This window comes from Lactuca virosa, chromosome 4 (assembly GCF_052849685.1).
Source record: "Lactuca virosa cultivar CGN04683 chromosome 4, Lactuca_virosa_CGN04683_v6, whole genome shotgun sequence".
Lineage (NCBI taxonomy): Eukaryota > Viridiplantae > Streptophyta > Magnoliopsida > Asterales > Asteraceae > Lactuca > Lactuca virosa.
Genome location: NC_136429.1, coordinates 383,757,148 through 383,770,679, shown reverse-complemented (window position 1 = coordinate 383,770,679; position 13,532 = coordinate 383,757,148).

The window sequence follows — 13,532 nt, the reverse complement described above, 5'->3', positions numbered from 1 at the left end:
TCTTGACATCCATTTGGTAAACCGTGAAGTTCATGTAGTAAGCATATGCAAGGAAGATACGAATAGCCTCCAAGCGAGCCACTGGAGCATAAACCTCAATATAATCAAGACCCTCGACTTGTCGAAACCCGCGAACAACCAATCTTGCTTTATTGCACACTATAACACCAGAATCATCCTGCTTGTTTCGATAGACCCAGCGTGTGTCAAGAGACTTTTTGCCCTTTGGTAACTCAACCAATTTCCAAACCCCGAGCTTTTCAAATTGATTTAGCTCTTCATACATAGCATCTACCTAGCTGGGCTCATTCAAAGCCATTTCAACATTCTTGGGCTCTATTTGAGAGATAAAGCAAGAATAGAGACATGTATTGTCATCTCCACTCTGACTTCTAGTTTTAACTCCATCACCCAACTGACCAATGATGTTTTCGATCGGATGATCGCGTTGAATTCTTGAAGGTATGTCTTGGCTGATATCATTGAGTGAAACAGGAAGAGTGTGAATGTTGAAACCTCCATCATTTGCTGATTGATCCACATTCGATGAATCTGCTACAAACTCATTAGCAATTTCTTCAAGAAAGAGTAGTTCCATAAAAATTGGAGTAACAGCGGAAGCATCTATAGACATGAACTCTCTTTCAACAGGAGTAAGAGGTGTAGCATTAGCATCTGGAGTGTCATTTTGAACTGGAGACTCTGGACTACCAAGTCGAACAGGTGACTCCCCCTTAGGTGGAGCAGATGACTCCCCCTCGAGAGGTGAAGAGGGTACCGTTGGAGGTCTGTAAACAACTTCTTCGTCTTCGTCTTCAGAAACATTCTTCGAACCAGAGGAGGACCCATATGAACCATCTGAAGACACATTAATGGACTTGAAGAGCGATGTGTAATCAAATAACCAATCAAGGCCCACTCGAGCATCCGTTTCATTCTCCTCCAACCAGCGCACGTCAAAGGATTCTACATTCTGCTTTGTCTTCTTATTATAAACCCTATACGCGGTGCGTGCAACATATCCTACGAAGTAACATTCATCGGCTTTGGCATTGAACTTGGGGTTGGACTCCAAGTGAAGAAGGGTGCAAGGGCAGCCAAATACACGGAAATGACTGACTGAAGGCTTATGACTATATATAATCTCGTACGGTGTCTTCATCTGAGCTTTGTTGATTAAAACACGTTTATGCACGTAGCAAGCAGTGTTAATCGCCTCAGCCCAAAAGAAAACAGGTAACTTGGAATCACACAGCATCGTCCTTGCAGCGTCTTTTAATGTTCTATTTCTCCTCTCAGCAACACCGTTTTGTTGAGGCGTGTGAGCAGAGCTGTATTGACGCACAATTTTCTTTTCTACGCGAAAATGATCAAGAACAGCATTCTTGAATTCTGTTCCATTATTAGTACGAAGCGCCTTCACCCGGTTGTTGGTTTGGTTGTCAATCATCACAATGAACTTCTTTATCAGATCAGCAACCCCAGCTTTGTTGGATAAGAAGAAGACCCACGTAAAACGAGAGAAGTCATCGATCACAACTAGACAGTACGAGCTTCTGTTGATACTCAGGACATTGACCGGACCAACTAATTCCATATGCAATAATTCGAGCACCTGACTGATTGAGTTAACTTGTTTTGGCAGGTGTGATTTTCTATGATGTTTTCCCTGGGCACAAAACATACACTTCTCAAAAGTGATAAAGTCTCTGACAGGCAACCCTCGTACCATCTCATTCTTTGCAAGACGATTTAGGTATTTAGCGTTACCATGACCGAGTCTTCGGTGCCACAGCATTGCGTTCTGTTCTAAGACCTTCGAAAAGAGGCAAGTGACTTGTTCAGGAATGTTGTTGTTCATATCAATATTATAAGCATTCCCATCCCGCTTAGATTTGACAAGAATCCACTCTTCCGGGATGACAATGCCTGGCTTGAGAATCATGCACTCCTTGTCAGTGAAATGGGTAGAATAACCTTTGTCACAAATCTGGGAAACACTCAACACGCTGTGTTTTAACTCGGGAGAAAAGTTGACATTCTCAAAACTTAGCACTCCATTTGTTACGGTTCCTCTTTGAGTGATCTTGCCAACTTCTCCGCCCGTAAAGGAAACAAATCCCCTATTAAAAGATTGAATGTTGCTCAATTGGGAGATGTTGTTGGGTTTTGAGCATTCTAACACTCCTATGTTGTACATGCAACCCTATAAATCTTGGATCTATGTTTTGTCTATTATACATGAAAATATTAACTATTCCAAGGTTTCATCCTAACTAGCATATTATGAAGCACCTATACTACAAAGTTCTAGTTAGATGACATACCTTTTGATGTAGCTTGATGTCTTCAAGCTTTAAGACCTTAGCCCCAATAGTGTGGAAGCCTCAAATGGATTCACAAATCACCAAAACACCTTGGAAGAACTTGAGAGAATATGTATGCACACTAAAATCGGCCCACTCTTATTTTCACACACTTGTGCCAATTTTGTGAGCCAAGGACCCCTTTATATATTATGGAGGATTAGGGTTACATCCATGTAAACCCTAATACCCATGACCTTTTATTTACATAGGATCCATGGGTTAAAAGCTCCATGGACCATCCATGAAAGCTTAGCCCAACCTAAATGAACTTGGCCCATTCCATATATATAAGAGTCCATATTTAATTAGTTCTTTTTGATCACTTAATTAATTCTAAATTAATTCTTGATCAATACTAATTAAATAATATAATTCCATATTAATATATTAGAACTTATAATATATTAATATAAATCATAAATATACTATTCTCAAAAGACTATCCATATAGATTGTGCCGGTGAAGTGCAACCCAAATGGACCATGCCGGGTCGGGTCAAGTACATACCAAATATAGTTATGGACTTAGACATTAATCCAACAGTCTCCCACTTGGATAAGTCTAAAACTATTATTGAGTATGACTTCAAAACCTAACTGGCAATCGTAGCTCTTAAAGCCGCTGTCGAACTCTGACCTTGTCAATGACTTGTCCATTAGATAAGGGATCATATATTCCTCCATTCTAGATATCATATGGACTGAGACATGGATTGTAATCATTCTCTATGTCCATTTGTTGTTTCCCGATTTTCGATTTATGATGACTGACTGATTGAACAAATCAAATCAGTCCTGGCTTGGCCAAGCACTCACATGTGTCATCGCTAAATCATCGAGGGGCCCACATATATCGCTTTTATCCCGAAGGTAAAAGGAATGGATAAACTTCGACTCATATGGCTTGTTCTACTACTTGTTGAATCATACACAAAGGTACGTTTTATAACATCGAGTTACCAATGCGTTTTCGTGCAATCAATGTATAACCAACTCATACTAACAACTCATATCTCTAGGTTTGAAGAATATAAGATATTATCGTCTCATGATCACTCGTGATAAAATCCATGAAGTGATTCAAATGAGCGTGGGTTGAATCCAATATTCAGAACTTATGAGCACTCATGAGTGTTGTAGCACCACTTTGTCCACCAACTTGGATCTCTACAAACCAACCCATGACAGTCTTGATTCATATCTACTTCCAACATATGACCGACTGTGGATGGTTTGAATAACTTAATCATTCAGGAAGAGCGACTTAGTTATTCTGGAAGTCAAAACATGCAAAGTGAAACACAAGAATAAATGAATCAAATATGGTATTAAACCCTATGAATATAAATAAACACTTTTATTTATCACCATACTGATTACTCATTATTCATTGTTTCGGTTTTATCAACTTTATACTTGAATTAAAAACACTAGTTGTCCCATGCTCCAAGCATGTACACTATGTTTTTCTTAAGCAATAGCTTTGCCATACACCAAGTATGCACTCTATGTTTGTCTATGATCCTTAGTTTGTGAAATAAACCAATTGAACATAATTTCAATGATTCTAATTTCACACTCCCAAATCCTTATCGAAAAATGTGAGAATTTCAAATTCCTATCATTTATCGAAATCTGTTTAGATTTTAAACTTATATGCACTGACCCTCCTGTAATGAATATGTACAAAGCCACAAAGACTTGTCAACAGTCATTATAAGGTATTCCAATGGAGATCAACTCCATGGAAACTAAGTCTCATATTCAAAGTACATTGCTTTGGACATACTTCTTGCATTAAGTTTTCTAATCTTACACAGATAACTTCCACCTATGGAGACAACTCCATATTCTCATTTTGACTATCACTTCTGAATAAGAGATGCCTCTTTTCAGAATTTGTCAATATGGTCCTTCCAAAATTAGCACTATACTTCCAACTGTCCCTGAGCAACCAATCTTTGGTAAACCTCAGATTGTCCTCGACAATTGCTTAATCATTTTAGTCATATCCAATTCTAGACCTTTTCCCTTCTTAATGCCTCTGGGCATTTGGAAAAATTTAGAAATGACAAATATTATAGCACATGCAATCGATCCTGTACCCAAAGCAAATGGTACACGATTCATGATGTCTCACATAAAGACATGATTCTAGACCAGTCTTTTGCTACAATATTTTTATTTGCCATGTTTTCAAAATTTGACTATGAAGAGGGATGCCGTAATCATAATCGAATTTTGAGAACGCAATATATAGAATTTCCTTAAGTTGAACCAATCCAACATGAAATTCATATATATATTATTGACTAAAGATGATTAAGGTCTCAATCTAAGCCTTTAGAACTGAAATGAAGTATATCCTCTCCCTTAATTATAGCAAAACAATTTTTCAATCCCTGCAGCCTCACGAATTGAAACTTTTGTTTTCTATAATTAACATTGCTAACTTCCAACACTAACAATAATTATCATGCTCCCACTAACATGATGATTATTAGCATAACACTTATGCTCCCACTAGCTTTGACATGTACTTAGAAATCAGCTGTACTTCTAGAAATCAATACTTTATTGACTTTCTTACCAAAGTTCAGATTTCTGATACGAGATGCTTTGATAAAACTTTATCAAAATCATACACCTTTCCTTAGATAGCATGCATGTGTGTCTAAAGAATTTCAGAACTATGAAAAGGGATGCCGTAATCATAGTCTCAATTGTTTAGACCTTTTGCCATCTGCTTCAAATCTACTTGGTGGAAGTGTTTCCTCACCATCATTTTCATGAATCGGAGAGAAACCTTATGACCCTTAGATTTTATGGTGTATGTGTTCTAATCCATGTGAATCGTCAAAACCATAGTCACAAGACAAGGATAATGACAAATCCAAACTCATATGGACTGAACTTATGCAATCTTAACTTCTTGCCACCTGGCAGTACAGGGCCTGCCATTGCTTCCAAGTTGTTATGCAACCAATTGAGAACTTTCAGAACTCCTATGCAAAGCCAACTTTAACTGGAATGGGCACAGAATATGTCAACACGATAGGTTATAAACCTCAAGTCATGTGCTAGTGAAGAACCTCAGGTTTTATTCTTGATTAGTTCTTGAAATTCTTTTTAGGATCTTTAAGACTCCCACTATCCTCTTGACATATAAGACTATCTTGCCAAATATTCAAGAGATAGTGTGGATTCTTTATCAAGACAAACAATTCACACAATTGGCCTTAGTTGGTCTTTGTTTTATCCAAAACATCACAACTTACCAATTTCAAATGTACAAGAGTAGGACACTTTTACTCTTACATTTGACAAGTGTTTTAAACCTTTCTTTAAGATATGTCACTCAAGTTACAATCTTGGAGTATGACTCTAAGAATTGTTTTGGAACGAAGTATGACTCATCTTCCTGATCTAACCATTTCAACAATTCATGACTCCTCTTCTTAGTCATAAGAATGCACTAAGATGACCTTTAGAGGACTAATTGTGATATGATTTCTAAATCATTAAGATGATCACAAACATGATACTAAAGTAGTCTCCCATCTTTTCAGATTTGAGAAACTTTTATCTTTCTGCCTAATTTGATTCTTCCCATTCGTTCTGCCATACATTGAGACTTTTCCAATGTTTCAGAATTATACTTAAACTTGTAAGTATAAGCATATTTACTAAACTTTAGTAAATCAAATAGTCTTAACGAGCTTTGTGGTGGACAAGACCAGTGCACAAGAATGTGTACTCGATCCCTTTAGTCCTTCACTTGACTCACACATCCATGTGAACAAGTAATTAGTCTTGATTTTCCAATGCTTGAAAGTTCTCATTCATCATACTATTCAACTTGCATGATTCCAAGTTTCAGTCCAATTGAAACTTGGGTGATGAGGAACTTTCCTGATTTGGTAAATTTAGACACTACCACAAATGAAAGAATCAAATCCATTTTCCAATATTGTTGTCAGTGGAATCATATAAGCAACAATTTTCCACAAATGCCATTGTAAGGATACTTCAAATAAATAAAATTAAACAATTTTATTTTATTTTAAAACTTTGCGGAAAAACTTATCCTTACAATCCACATGGAAAATTGTTGTTATCTATTCCTTAGCAATATATCATAACTTCTTAAGCAACTGCTCAAAATTCTGATGCGATCGAAATCCACCTTCGCGATCAGAAGCAGCATATACTTCCTTTACTATTTCTCTCTATTCTTTGATTCTTAAAACATCAACATGTGACTCAGTCACATCATGTCACACCCCGCTAAAGCGGAAACACGAGGCGTGGCAGTATAAAGGGTTTCATAGCAAAAGTTAAAAGACAACACCAACCATAGTTTAAAAATCATTACAAATTTACAATGGGTTTGAACAAATTTTTAAAAGAAATTACAATGTAAACTGAAATACAACACATGCGAATGCTCCTAAAAGTGATGTATCCCTAAGTGCCACTTACTCGATAATTCCTGAAAAAGCATGTAAAACGAGCGTCAACTATAAAAATAGTTGGTGAGTACTCACAGGTTAAAAATAATATTGGTTTCATGAATCGTAATCAAAGTTTTAATAGAAGTTTCCATAAATAAGGTATATTGTTAAAATGAGTAAATAAGTTTGTATAAACAAAGTTCATTGTCATCATGAGAGATAAAGTATGTTGCCCAAATGAGATGCAACGTTCATATTCTCATGGGAAATAAAGTTTCCATAAATAGAAATATATTGCAAATGAGTAAATAAGTTTACATAAACAAAGTGCGTTGTCATCATGAGAGATAAAGTATGTTGCCCAAATAAGATGCAACGTTCATATTCTCATGGGAAATAAAGTTTCCATAAATAGAAATATATTGCAAATGAGTAAATAAGTATACATAAACAAAGTCCGTTGTCATCATGAGAGATAAAGTATGTTTCCCAAATAAGATGCAACGTTCATATTCTCATGGGAAATAAAGTTTGTTGCCAAAACGAGATACAAGGTTCGTAAGTGCATAATGATTATACCATGAGTTCACAACCCAAGCCTAATGACCGAGGGTGCCCTCTTCTATGTCTATCGCTAACATAGGGAAATATGGTAAAATGCACTCAAGCGAATCGTGCGAGTGAGGAGTTGTCTACCTCCTAATAGCGCTATCCATAATAACCATAGGCTCAAATGAGTTAATGAGTTGTGTGAATTGATTCCAGGGACTTAAACGCGATAAGGCCTCATGAATTAACAATAGCATACACATACATAGCAACATTTAGCAACCAAGTTTGATACAAGTCAAATTAAATACAACGAACATAAATAGTTTAAGACATGCTTTTCCACCCCAAAACATAAAAACCGAAAATAGGGGGAGTCGTGAATACTCACAATGCATTGAGATGATGAAAATTGGGACAACCGTCAAAATTCGATTCGGTTCTAGATTTGACTAAACTTAGTTGCACATATAGGCACGACACATATTAAACTTAGTAATTAGAAGCTAAGTTATAACCTACTAGAAACTTGGAAACAGATAGAAACAATGGATGGTGTACTTAGATTTCACCTTGATATGTGAATTCTACATCTACTAAGCTGTAGTGACTATCCATACTTGGATCACTCTTTGACTCGAACAACATTTCATGAATCATATACACATATCATGCACTTGACCTAGAAGTAGAAGTTAGTTCAAAGTCTCATAGAAACTTAAGTCAAATTTGAAGACTAGGACTAGTATACTTGATTCCTCAATTTCGCTTGAATCTCGGAATCACTACATAGAATGCCAATAAACTGATAAAAATAAATTACAAACATTATTTATAACTATAAAAGAGTTATAATACCATAAGATAATTTAAAGTCTCAAATATTCTATTTATTTTGATATTCAAAGTTTATTAAACTCCAAAACCCTAAAAGCCCTAAAAACTCATATTTATAAACTTTAACCTTAAAAATCCTATAAAAAAATTATGAACCTTATGATATTATCTTATCATAATAATTATTATGAAATAAAATTTAATGAAAAATAAAGATTTAGTTATTAACATTTACCCTTGATTTATAAGTCAAAAATCAAGAGTTTTATGCATAAAAACTAGGTTAAGGTGCACATTTTATAAAAAGTTGGATATTTTTATAAAAGATTTGAATTTTTATAAAAGAAACAAGAGAGAGAGAGAGAGCCTCTCCTCCCCTAAAATCGGATCCCTCTCTCCCCATATCTCTCTCACACTCTCATTCTCCAACACACACACATCTCTCTTCTTTCTCTCTCTAGAAAACTCTCTCTACCTTCTCTCTACTTTTTCTCTCCAAACACCACTCCATTCTCTCTTCCTTCCTCTAAGAACCAAGAAATTTTCCAGAAAACAAACCCAAGAACACTCCTCAAACTCGAAATCTTCATCATCTTGTGGTATTCTTGAAGGTAAAATCGATTTCTACTTCACTTTTCCTTCAAGTTTTGCTCTTTTTCTTACACTTTCTCCTTCTTCATCTTCTTAAAACTTGTTTTCTTTTTGTTAAAATGGTTTTTACAACATGATGGATGTGTTTTAACACCATGCATGTATGATAAACAAGGTTGCATGTTCATGATCTTAGTGCAAAAATCGATTTTAAGGATTAAAACATCAAACTCAAGTTAAGAGTTTTTGAGAAACAAAATTTTGTTCATAAATGCATGTATACATTTTGATAAGTTTTAATCTTTTGATCTCTGGAAACATGACTAAAATATGAGTTTATCATGATATATTTAAAATACTTGAAAAGATTTACTTAAGGAAATGATGAAAACCCACTTTTCTAACCAATCATCATGCATGCAATCTGCCAGATTTCTTTACCTGACTTTAAACTGTCATATCTCACTCATTTCTTAGCCAAAAATCGTGATTCTTTTTCTGAAATATAATATTTTGAGTTAGCTTTCAAACCCATCTGACCTCACTGGAAAATTCCAATATTTCGATTTTTACCAATTTTTACAAAACTGTTGCTCAAATAGCACTTTCCTTATGAACATTTGTTTTGTGTTGCATGTTCAAAGGACTTATTCATCACTAAAAATCATTCAAAAATTATTTTAAACTCTTAATATAATGTATTAATAGGAACAAAAAGATCTTGATTCAAAAGTCTTTGTAACATGTTGCAAAAATTGTCAAAGTAACATCAATGATCTTTACATAAATCACAAGAACCAAGTTTTCTCTATACATTTTATTGAGCCTTTAGGCATGGTTTTCAACATCAAATTTTTCATTGTTGTTAAATTGTATGAAGATGCATTCTGGAAATTTTCAGCTCAATATATATTTTCTTTATTTTTATATGAAAATAATAAGAAAATAGAGTGTTAAATCATATAAAATACTTACACTAGTAAATAAATTCTGGAAAAATTCTTGGATGATTCTTTAAGTTAATAAACATCTCCCATGAAGTTTCAATGACTTTTGTTACTGTTTAATATGGTTTTGAATTTTCTCTTTGTTTAGCCCTAATAAATCATAAAACCACTTTAGACAAGTTGAAAAGGCTGTATAACAATTTTCGCAGCTTCTACCAGAGGTATAAGACTTAAAAAAGTATTTTCAGAATTTTTCATAATGTATTCCTATTTTTCTCCGATTTTTGTATTTATAATGGACTAAAAATAGAAAAAATAGTTCTGCTCATCCAAAATTCATGCAAATTTACCAGAACACCTTGTAGTACATTAGGAGGCTACATAAAAATTTTGATGATTTTTCTCTTCTGTATACTAGTTTTCTCCTATTTTCTAAGATTAAATACATTTAAATACACAAAATCGGATTTCAGTATATAAAAACCACATTTGGTATTTTTCCCAGATTATTTACTCTGAAAATGAAGTGTACAAAAATTTTGGTAATTTACTTTAACTGTTTAATAATTATTCTTCAATTAATGATTATTTAAGAGGATAAAACAAAGAAAAATAGAAAGACTAATTGAAAAATATCTTTTATATTTTTCACAGCTTCTAAATGTATAATAAAAGTGTTACAAAAATTTTGGGCAATTTTGGAAACTGTTTTCTATTTATTTCAATTTTTATTAGAATAAATGCTCAAAAATCATAAAATTAGGTTAAACAGTTTAGAAATCAATTTTTATATTTTTCCCAGCTTAATAATGTTTAATAACAGTAATACAAAAAGTTTGGGTAATTTTGGAAACTGATTTCTATTTTTCATGAATTTGTATCTATTTAGAGAATTAAATATATGAAAAACGGTTATACATATTCATACTCCATGACAATTTATCTAGAAGTCTTTTAGTACATTTAGAACCAAAATCTGAAGTTTGGTAATTTTTATTAACTGTTTAGTATTTTTCAAAATTTTATTGTTATTCAAGAAACTAAAATCGTGAAAAATAGTCAGACAAATCAAAAATTCAAGAAAATTTATCTTGAGGTCTTTCACTTCAATTAAAACTGAAATGCAAACTTTGGGAAATTTTAGAACTAAATTAATTTAGTTTTTGAATATTTAATCATTGGAACACCTCTTAAATTGTTAAATATTAGCATTTCAATAATGGGAAATTTCCACTTAAATTGTTATATAACAATTGATTCATTGAAATTTAATTTTCACAGAAAAATGTTTGTAACTTATCAATATTAAATTTTGACACAATATTGGCATAATTCTATTGTAGTAGTAAGTATACTAGTGTTAGATTTCGATTAGAGACTCACTAGCGAATACCATTATTGTAGGAATCGATAGTGGTACAAGTGGAACTTAGCTCAAGGCATCATTTGCATCATCTCAATGCATATTGTGAGTATTCACGCACTCCCCTATTTTCAGTTTTTATGTTTTGGGGTGGAAAAGCATGTCCCGAAAAACTATTATTTGAATGTTGTATTTAAATTGATTTGTATCAAACATGATTGCTATTTTATTGCTATGTCTCTCTATGTATGTGTATGCAACACGGAACATGAGAACTTATCGTACTAAGGCCATTCCCTTATCTCTAACCATTAACTCTTTGAGCCAATGGTCATTATGCATAGCGCTATTAGGAATTGACAACTCCTCACTCGCCCTATTGCTGGAGTGCATGATACCATATTCATCTATGGAACGATAAGCATAGATCTTGATAGGGCTTCAGTCATAGGTTTGGTTGAGACTCATTGTTTGCTCATACACATACAAACTCGTTTCTCGTTATAGCAATAAACTTGTTTATTAATTATAGCAATGAACTTTGTTTCTCATTACAACAACGAACTTTTATTACTGAAAACTTATATACATGTTTTAGCAATGAAATTGTTTGCTCCTTGTAGCAACGAAATTGATTGCTCATTTTAGCAATGAAACTTGTTTACTCGTTTGAGTAACGAACTTTATCTTCCATGAGAATATGAATGTTGCATCTTATTTGGGCAACATACCTTATCTCTCATGATGACAAAGAACTTTGTTTTTACAAACTTATTTACTCATTTTAACAATATACTTTTATTATTGGAAACTTTTATCAAAACTTTGATTTCAATTCATGGAACCAATATTATTTTGTTTATCTGTGAGTACTCACCAACTATTTTTATAGTTGACGCTCGTTTTACATGCTTTTTCAGGAATCATAGAGTAAGTGGCACTTAGGGACACTTCACTTTTAGGAGCATTCGCATGTGTTGTATTTCAATTTACATTGTAATTTCTTTTAAAAGTTGTTCAAACCCATTGTGAATTTGTAATGATTTTTAATACTATGGTTGGTGTTGTCTTTTAACTTTTGCGATGAAACCCTTTGTACTGCCACGCCCTATGTTTCCGCTTTAGCGGGGTGTGACAGAAAATGGTATCAGAGCCGAAGGTTATAGAGAATACCGGTTTTCCTTTGGAGAACCACAACTATAGCCAGAAAAAAAAATTTCAAAATGTTTTAAAAATAATGAACATACTACTGGTATAACTAATTCGAGTACGCATTATTGGACTTTAATTAAGTATAGCCTGGCCAACTATGCTTAATTAAGGAAACTTAATGTGAGGCTTGAAACGGTTATAGTAGAATTATGTTCAAAACGATTTTCAACTTAAACTTTTGAAAAACAAAATTTTTCGGTGTACGTACGGGCATTGCATATTATAGGCATTCATCTAGATACACTTAGAAACTAAGTGCACTTTTATAACAATGCCTTTATTTAGAAATAATCTTATCCCTTATCAAGTGCTAGGTTAACCACTTAGGTTATATCACTAGCCACTCTAGGAGCAATGCACTTAGTACTGAGAATGAGTATTCCTCGGTAGCTATTGACTTTAGATGTAAGGTTAGTAGCTAGATATACACTAGTAATAATCTTAAGTCGAAACCTATACCAATTATTCCTCAATACCTCTTCATCGTCTTCAAGAGTTACAACTAGGAAAAAGCGTTTCGATACCGACACGAACGATAATTGGAGCATCTCGTAAGGAGGTAGATGAGTCACCACTAAGTAATCACTTGGATACCATTGGCGGGCATTCCGGATTCGACTCACAAGGAGACACGGAGGTTTAACCTATATGTGAGATCTTATTTCTACGTTACGATTTAGCTCTAGGTTGTTTCCACCTTGAGGTTAAAACTTAACATAGTATATCCCTTTGACCTCTATAAAAAGTCGTCAACTGCATTGACACCATAAAACGTTTACAAACAATTTTTCTTGTCCTTTATTTTGAGGAAAAGACACCGGTACTCGCCTTAGTATTTAGGTACGATCAGCTACACTAACATACTTATTCCTTACTTCTTAATCTTCCATCGAAAAATTATTTCGCTTCATCGGTTTTATTTATCATCAATAAAATATTTTATAACCACTACAATCAACTTAGTAGACATTTCTTAACAATGTAAGCAATATTCTCGCTAAAAAAAAAATCTTTTGACAACTTGCTATAACTTAACACTTTTCTTCAAAACTCAATTTAACCATTATTGGTTTTAACCTTGCAATTTCAATTTTATTTCAAATCCATTTCAATGGATAGATGTGTTTTTAAGGGCATATAAACCATTTTAAACCTTGATTACCATTTTGGCACGTTTTCGAAAAACTTAGAAACATTTTCTTTTATAAAA